The sequence below is a fragment of the Callospermophilus lateralis genome, unplaced genomic scaffold, assembly GCF_048772815.1.
Source record: "Callospermophilus lateralis isolate mCalLat2 unplaced genomic scaffold, mCalLat2.hap1 Scaffold_43, whole genome shotgun sequence".
Taxonomy (NCBI): Eukaryota; Metazoa; Chordata; class Mammalia; order Rodentia; family Sciuridae; genus Callospermophilus; species Callospermophilus lateralis.
This window is the reverse complement of record NW_027514380.1, coordinates 197,942-212,110: the sequence shown is the minus strand read 5'-3', so window position 1 is coordinate 212,110 and position 14,169 is coordinate 197,942.

Sequence of the window (14,169 nt, the reverse complement as noted above, 5' to 3'; positions counted from 1 at the left end):
AGGTTTTCTCTTATTGGAAATTTATTCTCATAAGTGTTAAAGGTTTAGAGAAAAAACAATACTGGAAAGAAAACAATAATGTTTATTGTAAGGCAAATAGTTAATGGTGCATATATATTTTAATTATATAAAAATTCTGGCATAAAATATTTGGTAGTTCAACTGATGATCCACTTATTTTAAGCAAAAAATTGTTACAAAAGGTTTCACAAGGAATTTAGGTAAAAATAAACTTTGAGGTTAATTGTGTTGAAGTGATACACATTTAGCCAATATTGGATTTTTGTCTTTGCCATTGGGCAGCAATGCCTTTTTAAATAAACTTGGAAAAATATGTATGTATTTCAATGGGCAAATTAAAATGTCTTTAGATATGAAGTGTGTAAATCATTAACATTAATAGCCTAGATATTATAACAAATCCAGGACTAATTTCCTCTTCTAGTGTACTTCTTTTGTTGCTTAATTCTAATAATGGCATAATAAGCAAGCCATAATTGGTAAATATGCCAAAAAATTTTGTTGAATTTCATTCATATTTAGTAAATTTGTTGGGGGGGTACTGGAGATTGAACCCAAGGGCACATAATCAATGAACCACAGCTCTTTTCAAAATCTCTAGACAGGCTTTTGATAAGTTACTGAGGCTGGCCTTGAACTTGTGATCCCCCTGCCTCAGTCTCCCAATGATCACAGGCATGTTCTACCATTCCTGACTTTAAAGATTTTTTTAGATTAACAACATTGCCTTCCTTAGGGTGTATAATTAAGTTATAGCTGATACTATAAAATCCATATGATTTGAGATTATTAAAATTTTATTAGGTTTTTATTCCCAGGGGTGAAACCTATTTATATCTATGAACCTGAAAGATTATATGAGTCCTCCTAACTTGTTAGCTTCTTCTAGACTTGAGGTAACTTTTTTTAGTTGTTTATGGGCCTTTATTTGTTTATTTATTTATATGTGCTGCTGAGAATTGAACCCAGTGCCTCACACCTGCCAGACAAGTGCTCTACCACTGAGCCAAAACCCCAGACCCTTGAGATATCTTTTAACTGAATTTAAAAAAATGAGATAGTATTCTTTCTAACAGGAATTGTTGACATGAATGCCTTAGAAGTCATAAACTGTAAATAATGAGATTTTTGTCTTATAAGATGTATACAAACCATAGCACTATTAAACTGATTTTTTAAAATCAAGATATTTTCATCCTTAATTTGTATTTTTAATTATTGTTAAAGCAAGTTGAAAATCTGCCCTTCACTCTCTTCTTCTTTCTTCCCCTCCTAAGACTCAACTGTATTTGGTTTGGGTTATTTTAAGACATCTAAGCAATGATGCCAGATATGTTTTAATATTGCTGACTTTATATTTAAATATTGTATTAATATATTTTTTAATTTTTAAAATATTTTTAATATTTTATTTTTGTTACATGAAAACAATGGACCTGTAGGTAAATTTGTTGATGATGGTCTCTGATTTTCTTGCAATCATTTCTATGAAAAAAGCTAATAAAATCATTCATTCTTATAACTAACTGCTGAGGGTTTATCACATTTATAAAGAGGAAGTTGGTTTGTTAATTCTTTCTTTCAATACTGGGAATTGAACTCAGTGGTTCCTTACCACCGAGCTACATCCTCAGCTCTTCTTATTTTCTTTTTATTTTGAAACAGAGTCTCCCCAAGTTGCCTAGGCTAGACTGCAACTTGGGTTCCTCCTGCCTCAGCTTTCTGAGTCACTGAGAGGTCTGCACCCCTGTGCCCCACCAGAAGTTGGGTTTTTAACTTCTTCATTGTTACCTGAAATGGTCATAATGAGTTGTCTAGATAAAATAGAAAGTAGAAAATGTAATAACATGCAGAAATATATGCTTTTAGCTTTATCCTGAGTTCTTTTCTAGGTACCCTACTTAGGGTATCTTGGTTTTCTAGGTACCCTACTTAGGGTATCTTGGTTTTTAGGAAGCTTGAAATGTGGAACGAACTACTTGCTTGGGTTCTTTGAATTGTTTCCTTCATTTCAAAATTCATCATTTTTTAAACAACTACAAAGAGAATTTTAGGGCTGAAAAAAGGTGGGTCCCCCTCCCTTTAGCCTTACTAGTAGAATATTTGTATATAACTTCAAAAATAAATTTACTGTTTTTAGTTTAGACAATAGTTTCTCTTGTAAGCCTTTTTTATCTCTTTTGGGAAACAGATGTATCAAAATCACTAGTAGAGATGTAAAAAAATGTTATAAATACAATCAGGGATTGAGGGCTCTGATAGAGCTCATGGAAATATATTAAACTAGGTTTCCTTGATTATGTATTCCCTCCTCAATTTACTAGAGTCATTACTCTTGTACAATGAAGTAAGCCCTAAAGCTATTTGCTATGACAAGTCATCAATTAGCATTAACACTTACTTTCTGGGGTTTCTTTTTGGGAAGGTGGAGGGCAGTAGGTTTTTTGTAGTACTGGGGGTTGATCTAATGCATTCTAGGCAAATACTGTACTACTGAGCTATATCCCTAACCCTTTTAAAATTTTTTAATGATACAGGATCTCGCTAATAACCCAAATTGGCCTTGAACTTTTCAGCCTCTCTGTTTCAACCTCCCTAGTAGCTGGGAGTAGTAGTCTGGGCTACCACACTTATTACAGTACTTTCAGTCTTTATTTTCACTTCTTTTTAGTTAGCTTTGCTGAGTAGTATTCATAGAATGTCTTACAAAATTCAGGGTCAGGAGCACAAAGCCTAAGCAGGTACAATCCTTGTTAAGAGTACAGGTTTATCATAATTTCTTATAAAGCATTAAATTATTTTATTACAATCAGCCTTAATGCTAAACAAAGTAGTATAGTTAGCCAGAAATTTAAGACCCAGGTTTGTATGATTCAGACCCATGCTTTTTTTCACTACACTTTTTTTTTTCACATACCATGAATGAAATAACAGAATAGGTATATCCTTTTAAGGAATTACAAGTGAGGTGTTGTGATGTAGTGGAAAGAATGGTTTAGAGTGTTAGAAGACTTGGGTTCTCCCTGGTGTTCATTTAAACAACTAGATGTGTGGTTTTGGAAAAATCAATTACATAAGTGGGCCACACGTTTCTTTCTAAACTAGGGAAGTAGGGGGAATTGAATCAAACCGGCCCAACAAAGTTTGATGAAATTTTTCAAACTCCAATAAAGAAATCTCTATTTTAAAAATTGAAACATTATAATGTTCTAGGAGATTCTTACATTGTCTGCTTGCCTATATTTCCCTGATAACAAGACTGAGTTCCTTAGTAATTGGACCATGTCTTTTTATCTAGTTCTTAGCACAGCATCAAGAACACAGTGTAGACACAGCCTATTGATGCAAAAGAGATCACAGCTTCGATAATTTTTGTATTTCCCCAGATCTCATGCACGTACCCCCCAATAAAACACCCCTCTTCAAATTGTTTCGGATAATCTCTAGGTATCGTTTTCAGGAATATGTCTATACTTTGGGTGCCTTTTTGTGCATTACAGTATCTAAATAAATACCTGCTGCCATCACAGGTGCTGTGCAATACCACTGCTGGGAACATTCAACCCCCCTGGGGCCTTTTCCTAATAGATCCCATTTAGTCTTGTGGATACCAAAATGACTATGTGTATATATATATATATATATATATATATATATATATATATATATATATATATATATATATATTTGCCAGCAGCCTTGCAAACAATGAAAGTATTTCCTCCTTCTACTGTAATAAATTCAGAAAAACATGTTGTAGGACCAGGCATTATTTTCTCTTTTCTCTCTCTGTCTGGTGTATAAATTTTTCCCACCTCCTTGCCAAAAACAAATAAATCCTGAAGTTGATCACAAAATTTAAAACTCTGAATGGGGGAAGTTAGTCATGATAGTGAAGACAAATGATTGGGCATTTTTAACTTGCTAATTTCAATATCTGTGTAGTGTTATTATCTTCCTCTCTTACCTCCCTTCATTATATTTCCTTTCTGCTCCTTTGGAACTCTTCATTTCTATGCATCATACCATGAGTCTTCTTTGGAGAGGTGTAGAACATTTCCTATCATCTTTTACACCTTTAGCCTCTACTTTTGTTCATTCAGTATTTATTCCTATAAAATCTTCCTTCTTGTCATTAGATTCTGCTCCTCCATCTCCATTAATTTTTAAAAACTTTTTATTTTATGCATATGAGAACTATAATTACATGCTTTAAGTGGTGGGAAAGGGTGTGAGTTAAAAGTCCCCTCTTATTTATCTTCTCCAGCCACCCAGTTCTGCTGAAAGTCAGCCAATATTAACAATTCTTTTTGTATCTTTTCTATTCTATGCATATTCAGACAAAAAGATATGCTTTGTACTTAAAAGTTTCTCTGATCTGTTCACATTTCTTCTAACACTGTCTTCATTTGGGACTTTTTCTTATTTGAATTTTTTAAATAACATTCTTAATTATTCTCTCTGCCTCTACCCTCTCCTTTCTTTCTACATTCTAGCTGATTTATTATAAATTCTTCACAGTTATATTAATGAGTTTTGAGGAGTATGTAAAATTTGTCTTTGCTACATATGTATTTTAGGGTGATGTTTTTTGGATGTAATTTTCAGTTCTGTGAATCATATTATATCACCACAATATCAGTCAGGGTATAGCATATAAATAAGAAGTTAGTATAATACTGTACTGCAATAAAGAAAAGTGGCAGGATCTTTTTAATGTGAGAGAATTTTGACTTGTGGATTCTTTGTTTTGTATCTATGTAACATTTAAGTACTTTCTGTGTGCTAGGTACTTTGTATTATACCAGTAGGACAGATACTTACTTGTCCTCATTTTACAGTTTAATAAACTGAGGCACATTTAATGTTTTTAAAAAAGCCAACTTTGTAAACTTTGTAGAATAATTAATAGAGCAGGGTAACATAAGTAGACTATTTCCAGAGCCTATGATCCTGTTTATTTTTATTCTTTGGGGTAGATGGTGAAGATAGTGAGCAGTTCTATTGATATAATGACATAGTCTTAAACAGCAACCATGTTAATGGTGTAGTAACATGAATGTGTTTATAGAAAATAAAAGATTGAGGCTATCTGGAGATAACTGCATATATTATTACTTAATTAACTTAATATTTTTCTGGTTTTGTTTTTTTGGTACCTGGACTTGAACCCAGGCAGGGGCTCATTCACTGAGCCACATTTCCAGTCTTATTTTTTGAGAAAGGGTCTCACTAAGTTGCTGGGTCTAGCTTTGATTCATACTCCTCCTCCTAAGCTCAGTTGCTGGCAGGGGGGTGGTAAGGAACGACTTTGGTATTATTTTTTATTGTTCTTTCTCTCACTCTGTGTGTGAGCCATTAACATATCTTGTAGCTCCACCTTTAAAATTAGCTCAAAATTTGACTGTTTTTCACCACACCTTTATTCCACCACTCTTAAAGAAGCCACTAAAATCTCTTAATCTAGATTTTTACAAAGCATTCTCTGATTCCCTGTTTTTACTATTGTTCGCAACTCCTGTTCCAACCCCTCCTCTCAGGAAAGCATCCAGAATGATCTGGTTAGAATGTAGATAAGAATATGTCACTCCTGCTCACAACCCTCCAGCAGAATAAAAGTTATTACCCTGACATCCACCTCCTACCCTGGAGATTGTACCCAGGATCTCTGCCACTGAGCCACATTCCTAACCCTTTTTATTATTTTATTTTGAGACAAGGTCTTGATACGTTGCCCACACTGGTCATGAGCTTGACATCATCCTGCCTCAGACTCCCTTACAGGAGTGTACCACCATGCCCATCTGTCTTGGGATTTTTACCTCTTTGCTACTTTTCTTGAGATCATCTCCCACCATTTCTGGTACTCTGACACTCTCTGTTCCATCCGTACATTCTCACTAAGGGTCTTTTATTTTCTCTCTTCTCTGGAGTTCCCTTCCTTCTGTATCCCTTACTTCATTCAGTTATTTTACCTGAATTACCTCCTCTGTGAAGACTCATCTGGTTACACTGTTCAATTCCGAATTCTGACATTTTGCATCCCCTTTCTTTGCCTTATCTTTTACTCTTTCACATTTATTACTAACATACTATGTATTTGAGTTATTTTTTTGTTATCTGTTGTCTCTCCACCTAATAGAATGTAAGCTCCATGAGGACAGCATGCTAATGAATAACTATTGCCTAAAACATAGTAAGCCTAGATTTTTGTTGAGTGAATGAGTGAATGAATGTTGCTTTAACAGTTCGTCTTGATTTTTCATCAGTTAAATTCCAGAGAGCATTCTGATTTCCAGGTTTTGAGAAGCTCTAGTGCTAATGCCAGTACTTTCTTATTAACTGACAGATATTTTTTATCAATGGAGCTTTGTAGGCAGAAAGTTTCACCAGGTTTCCATAACCTACAGAATAAAAACAGGTTTAATATTAGCTTACTACTGCCATCTGACTCATCTACCCTTTTCTTTTATTATCTCCCTATAAGTCCTCTGATCACCCAAACTGATCCACTTTAAAAAAGTAATTTCCTATCTTTTTGTTCTTACTACTCATTTTTCCACCTTTTTTGGTTCTTTCTATTTCACTCTCTTGTAATGGCCCTTGGAAGTATCTGAAGCACTTGGCAGAATATAACTTAGATCCTTTCTCTTCCTTCTAAAACAGGGTTCTGTTTTGTTTTTGTATTGTTTGTTTTTTGGTACAGGAGATTGAACTGAAGGGCACTTTATCACTGATTTCCATCCACAGCCCTTTTTATTTCTTATTTTGAGCTGAGGTCTCGCTAAGTTCCTTAGGACCTTGCCAGGTTGCTGGGGCTGTCCTCAACCTTCGATCTTCCTGCCTCCGCCTCCTGAGTTGTTGGGATTACAGGTATGCACCTCTGTGCCTGGCTAATATTAGTGTTTTCAATAAAGACAATTTATAAGAACATATGCCACAGAAACATGTGTGTGGGACCTAAGAATGACTAAGGAAATACAGATTTGGCCAAAAACATTTCAAGCTTCTGTGACTCACCGAATATTAAATTTATATAGTGATTGACACAAATAATGAGAACTACTGATATCTGAATCAAACATCAACTTGGCAAAGTTCCCTACTTTTAAAATTATATTCAAGGGAACTAGGGTTGTGGTTCAGTGGTAGAGCATTTGCCTCACATGTGTGAGGGCCTGGGTTTTAGCTTTACCATCACATAAAAATAAATTTTTAAAAAATGTATTTTGTCTACCTGCAGCAGTTGCACTCTTATATATATATATATATATATATATATATATATATATATATATATATATATATATTCAAAATGCTTTAACAACTTTAGCCACTGAAAGTATTCTTTCATTGTATTTATTTTAAGTTCAAATCTTATAGTGGAGAATATGGAAATAAATGAATTCCAAGGGTCCTTGAAAAAAATCTATCACTACAAATTAAGATTTTTTTCCTTCATACTGGAAATTGTTAATTTATTATATAAACAATCTTTAAAAGAAAGAAAATGTAAATAGTATTGTACAAAAGTAACTTTCCAAAGCTGTACTAGTATTTATACAATTCTAAAAATTCTCCAATGTACTTAAAGCAAAACAAATATTTGAACACTAGTGCACACATACTTTTACAGGTAGATGTACTTTAATCATTAAGCAAAAATACGTTGGATTAAAGTTTATCTACTGAAATAATATTTGTATCCAATAAAATGCACAGATCTTCAGTTTAAAATTGCATGTGTTTTGTTTAGTTTTGTACTGGGAACTTAACTCTAGAGCTCTCTACCACCGGAGCTACTTCCCAGCTATTTTTTATTATTGTTAAATTTTTTTTATTTTGAGACAGGCTCTCACTAAGGTGCTTAGTGCCTTCCTAAGTTGCTGATCCTTGAAATTGTGATCCTGCTGCCTAAGCCTCCCAAACTGTTGGGATTACAGGCATGTACCACCATGCCTCTTCAATTTCATGAGTGAAAATATTTTGTAAACATTTTCTACATCACCCTATAAACCATTTCTATATTTGAATTTCATCCTTCATAGGCAATCACAATCCTGATTTCTACCTCCATTGGTTTTACCTGTTTCTAAAGTTCTTAAAATGAAATCTTATAAAAAGGTACTCTCTTGAATCTGGCTTTTTTTTTTTTTTTTGCTTTATGAATTGCAGCTATGTTATAGCATGTATCAATAATTCGTGATTATGTATTTTATTTTGTGAGTCTACCAGTCTTAAGAATTAAACTGGTTAGACATTGACATAACAGCCTCTTCATGAACATATATTTTCTTTCTCTATGGTAAACACCCAATAGGAGAACTGATGAGTCATACAATAGATATTTAACAATTTCTTAAATTTTGTAGACTACTTATATACTCCCACAATCAATATAAAGAGTTATAATTGCTCTATATTCTCACAAATACATGGTATAATTAATCCTTACTTTTATACCTTTTGTTGTTGAAATCATCTCATTGTGATTTCTTTTGTTTTAGTTTTGCATAGTAGAGATTGTACCCTGAGTCTCATGCTTGCTATGGAAGTGCTCTACCACAGAGCTGCATTCCCCACTATCATTGTAATTTTAATTACTATTCCCCAAATGACCTCTGAGCTTTAGGACTTTTCATGTGCTGTCTAGTCATTAAATATGCCTCTTTAATGAAATTTCTGTTCAAGACTTTTCTCCATTTATTAAAGCACTTTATGAATATCTGTTATTATTTGGCAATTTGAGATACATCAATCCTGATTAGCAACCCAATCCTTCTATAGCCAGCAGTTTAAAAATATAAACATGGGCTGGGGATATAGCTCATTGGTAGAGTGCTTGCCTAGCATGCACAAGGACCTGAGATCAATCCCCATCACCACCACCAATACAAAAATGAAAACAAAAACACAACAACATGAAATAGAAGAAAACATAATAGCTAACATTAAATTTTGCTCTAATAGGGAGAATCTGGACAAAGACAAAAATAAATTGGCATGGTGGTGTGCACTGGTAATTCCAACTTTTCAGGAGCCTGAGACAGAAGGATTGTAAGTTTGAGGCAAATTAGCGAGATCCCATCTTAAAGTAAAAAAAATAAAAAGGGCTAGGAATGTAGCTCAGTGGTAGAGTGGCCCTGGATTAAATCCCCAGTACAGCAAAAATAAATGAATGGATGAATAAAAAATAAGTTCATATAATAAGCTTCAAGTAAGTAAAGAACATTTGTGGGGCACATGTTTTCTCTAAGAAAAATAAAAAGACAAATTGCTTTATTTTGAAGTATTTTTAAACTTAGTTTCCAGGGTGCCAATTTACCCAATGTTAGAATAATATTGTATGTGGATTTAGAAAAGACACTTACTGTGCTGTTCCTTCCCTGAGGAGTTGTCATTGTTAAGTAGTAGCTGGACATCTGAGGAGGAAACCGTGTTGAAAGGTTAAGTACAGGACAAACTTAAGAATTTTTAGTAGACTTCTAGAACAGATATTTAAAATTCAGGCTTTGACTTGGTGTGGTGGTGCAGGCCTGTAATTCCAGCTACTCAGGAAGCTTAGGCAGGAGGATTCCAAGTTTGAGGCCAGGCTCAGCAAATTAGCTTGGTCCAAAGCAACTTAGTGAGATCCTGTCTCGAACTAAAAAATAACAAGGGCTGAGGATGTGGTTCAGTGGTAAAGCACCCCCTACTTCCCAAAACAAACAAACAAAAAAAATTCAGGCTTTGCAGAAATAAAAAATAAAAAAGAAGTAAAACTGTGATTATCCTAATTCATGTTAGAAAAAATGACAAAATTCAACAGTCATCCCACCATCATAAAACAACAAAAACTACTAGGCTTTTTTAGGAATAGAATAAATTTCCTGGACATGAGAAAGGGCCAAAATTCTATAACAAAATTCATAATGAAAGATAAACATTGTTAATAATTTTAAAGGCAGGACAAGAATGATTCCTACTGCCTCTACTAAATACACTGTACCTATAAGTCCTGAAAAATGTCATGAAAATATCTCTTTTGTTAAATCATCCAGACCTCCCTTTTCTGTCCCCCAATAGCTATTCTCCTCTGGATAACTTATTAAAAATGGAAATTAAAATGTTAGAATCTCCTGTTTTTTTTTTTTTTCTTTGTTACGGGGGTTTGAACCAAGGGATGCTTTACCACTGAGTGACAGCCTTAGTCCTTTTTATTTATCATTTTGAGATAGGGTCTTGTTAAATTGCTGAGGCTGGCCTTGAACTTGTGATTCTCCTGCCTCCGTCTTCTGAGTAGCTAGGTTTATAGGCAGGGGCCACTGTGCTCAGCAAAATCCTATATGAGTTAAAATTTTAAGTACTGAAAGACAAAATTTGACATGTGAACTACTTAGCAACAGGCACGAGGAGTACATACCACAAACACACACCTCAGAATATTCTCATGTACATGAAGTTTGAGAACCCTGCCATGATGAAATAATTAGATAAAATATTATTTTTATGAGAATAGTGATAACTGGTAGAGATCAGGATGAGGAATATCCTATATTAATTGAGGAAAACAAAAAAGAAATGGGTTCTGATTAGGAAGAGTGTTCATGAAAATTATACAAAATGAGACTACCTGCTACAATATGGATTTCCCACTGTTTATTTTCTTTGATATATATACTGAATAATGTTCTGTATTCATCACATGTTTGTGTCAATCACTTAGTTAAGAAATTAGTAAACCTGCTGGGTATAATGGTGATGCCTATAAAAAAAAAATCCCAGCTACTCAGGAGACTGAGGCAGGAAGATCATAAGTTCAAGGCCAGCCCAAGCAACTTAGACCCTGTCTCAAAAAAAAAAAAAAAAAAAAAAGGACCGGGGATGTAGTTAATTGGTAGAGTATCCCTGGGTTCAATCCTGGGTACTGGAAAAAAGAACCTAGCAAACCTATTTTGAATAATAAACCTTTTTTCTAGCTCATTTGTGGGAAATATGCCAAATGGCAAATGGGCTATAATCCATACCATTTTCTATGAAGCTGCATTTCCTGTAGTTCTTACACAACTGTGAAAACTCAGCAAAGTGTTTGTAGTGGAAAACTAAACATATACATATCCATTCATTACAAAAGATTTCTGCAAAAGAAAAGACACAAGCCATAGTTTATAGACAGCCTCATAAAATAACATCTAAATGTATAATAATAAAAGTTACCAAACTGAGGGCTGGGGTTGTGGCTCAGTGGTAGAGAACTTGCCTCACATGTGTGAGGCACTGGGTTAGTGCTACATAAAAAACAAATAAATAAAATAAAAGTACTGTGTTCATCTACAACTAAAAATATTTTTTAAAAGTTACTAAGCTGAAAATTCAAGATACTTATATTTCTGAAGTCCCACCAAAATTTTCCAAAAAGTTACAAAATCTGATGAAATTGGTACAATTGAAAGAAAGAAGATAAAATAATGGATGAACTGTACCTGCATATAAAAAAAAGTAGTTCACCAATTCAGTAACTAGGAAGAGAAGTATCAATAAAAAGAGATTGAGGACTGAATAATATACTGTTACTACCCTAAGGATCTAAAACCTAGAAAGGAATATACCAAGCAGGAATTAAATGCAGAACTAGACACAAAGTAAGGTCCAATGAGTTCTATTATGTATGTAGGAGGGGCAGTGGTCTTCAAAGTCAGTGATGTTTGAGCTGGATTGAAGTAGGTAAAGCCAGGAGGACATCTCAGGCAGAGCAAACAATACATACAAACTCAAACAGGTCATAAAAACTGAACTAAGCCTCTTTTAAATATCTAACATAATACATAGAAGCCACATAGATTAAATATTCAATTTTTAAGATTGTAAAGAGGTTTCTAGTGCAAAAAGTTTGAGAAGAGCTCTATACACTGATGTGGTTAAATGTTAATGATATCTCTTAAGTGAAAAGGATTTACAGCATGATGTATAATTACTAAAATTTTATTTACACAAATATATAGCTACTAAATATTAACAGGGACTATTCTCTAATAGTTGTATTGGAAAAGATATTTTTCTTTCTTTTTATGGTTTACCTCTACCCAAAAGAATACATTACTTGCATAATGAAATTTTAAATTTCTTAAAAAAATAAAAACAGAAGAGCATGTCAACATCTCTTATCCTTCAATTAAAAAAAAGAATGAAAGGGAGCTAGGCATGATAGTGGCAGCCTATTATCCAAGCTACTCTATTCAAGACGCTAGGGCAGGAGAGTCACCAAGTTCAAGGCAAAAGTAGGCAACTTAGCAAGACCCAGTCTTAAAAAATCAGAAGAGCTGGGGATATAGCACAGTGGTAGGATGACCACTGGGTTTAATTCCCACTACCACCACCACCACAAAAAAAAAAAAAAAAAAAAAAAAAAAACGGGGCCATAAAGATAAAGGCTACTGAAAGACATCTAAATTTAAGAACCACCACAAGGAAGCAAAGGACAATAAAAGGAGATTGTCAAAATGCTAAAGGCAACAAAGAGGGCTTTTTAAAGTTACAATTCCTGCCCCCAAAGGGGTGGTGTTGCTGCAGATGAACCCAGGGTTTCACACATGCTAGGCAAAGCCTCTACAAACACATCCCCCACTCTACAGTTGGCTTTTTAAAGTTACTCCTTGACAGAAGTTTTTGTCTTATTCACAGCATGTCTACATAATGTCTTATGCTTGAAAATAAAGGTCGACAAATTGTTTAATGAGGTGATTGCATTGATAGAGACAAGTAATCTAAAAGCTAACTTCCATTTTTCTAAAGAAAACAAACGAAACTGAAATATATGAAAGTCAGAGAGGGGACTGGGGTTGTGGCACACTGGTAGAGTGCTTGCCTTGCATGTGTGAGGCCCTGGGTTCAATCCTTACTACCACATATTATAAAATAAAGTATTGTGTCCATCTACAACTAAAAAATATTTTTTAAAAAATCAGAGCGGAGCATAAAAGTAGTATTATTTGAAGTCAGATTCAAAATGTTAAAGTTATTCCAGTGCATCTGATAAGATAAAGAGCAAAGGAAAGAAATATTTAATTATAGAAACCACAACATCTCCTAGTTTTTAGGTGAAAGTGGGGAGATCTGAAGATACATGCAATGGCAAGAGTGAAATGCCAAATGAGTGGTAAGAAGGAATGTGATCATCTGCATATGCCAATGTGGAATCCTAAAACATTTTCATAGCAAGAAATACCATGTTACTGAGAAAGTCACTGAAATGACAGATTACTAGGTATTAAATATTTTACAGTCTTTGAAGTGTTAAGCTGATTTATGACTAAATACAATGATTATATTAATAATATTAATATTATATTAATATTATATTAATAATATTATTGTAATTATAATAATAATCCGAAGGAGTAGAAGACATAATAATACATTTCTACACTCACTATAAAATCTATAACATGTATGCTTCGTGATTTACAAGTCCCTTCATAATTTGTACCCACCTCAGCAACTCTTTCTTACCACATATTTCCTAGTCCTACAGCTATACATTTTACTCAGGGCTACTGAATCTTTTATCCCTTTTTGGCAAAAATACTCTTCTACCGATGGTTATTTCACATTCATTAAGGTCTCTTTTAATATCACTGAATAAATAATGATTTATTGTATATAAAAGCTATTGCTGCACCCTTCCCATGCTTCACAATTCTAGCTTCTTTAACTGTGCTATTGTTTCTCAAAGAACTTGATTTTTGTATATAAAATCTATTGCTGCACCCTTCCCATGCTTCACAATTCTAGCTTCTTTAACTGTGCTATTGTTTCTCAAAGAACTTGCAGCCATTAGATATAGAATTATAAGTTTACTGTCCAACACCGTGAAAAGAATTTCAAGAACACAGAGCAGGAGTTAACAAACTGTTAATGTAAAGAGTAGACAGTAAATACTTTAGGGCTTGGTGGGCCACATAGTTTGTCTCAACTGTTAATAAATAAGCATGATTGTGTTCCAATGAAACATGATTTTGTATTTCATGTAATTTAATGACAGGGAATATTATTATTCTTTTAATTTTGTTTCAAATTATTCAAAAAATTAGCTCATAGAACTGATATAAGCAGGTGGTAGACTGGATTTAGCTCATGGGTCATATTTCACCAATCATAGGACATAGAACT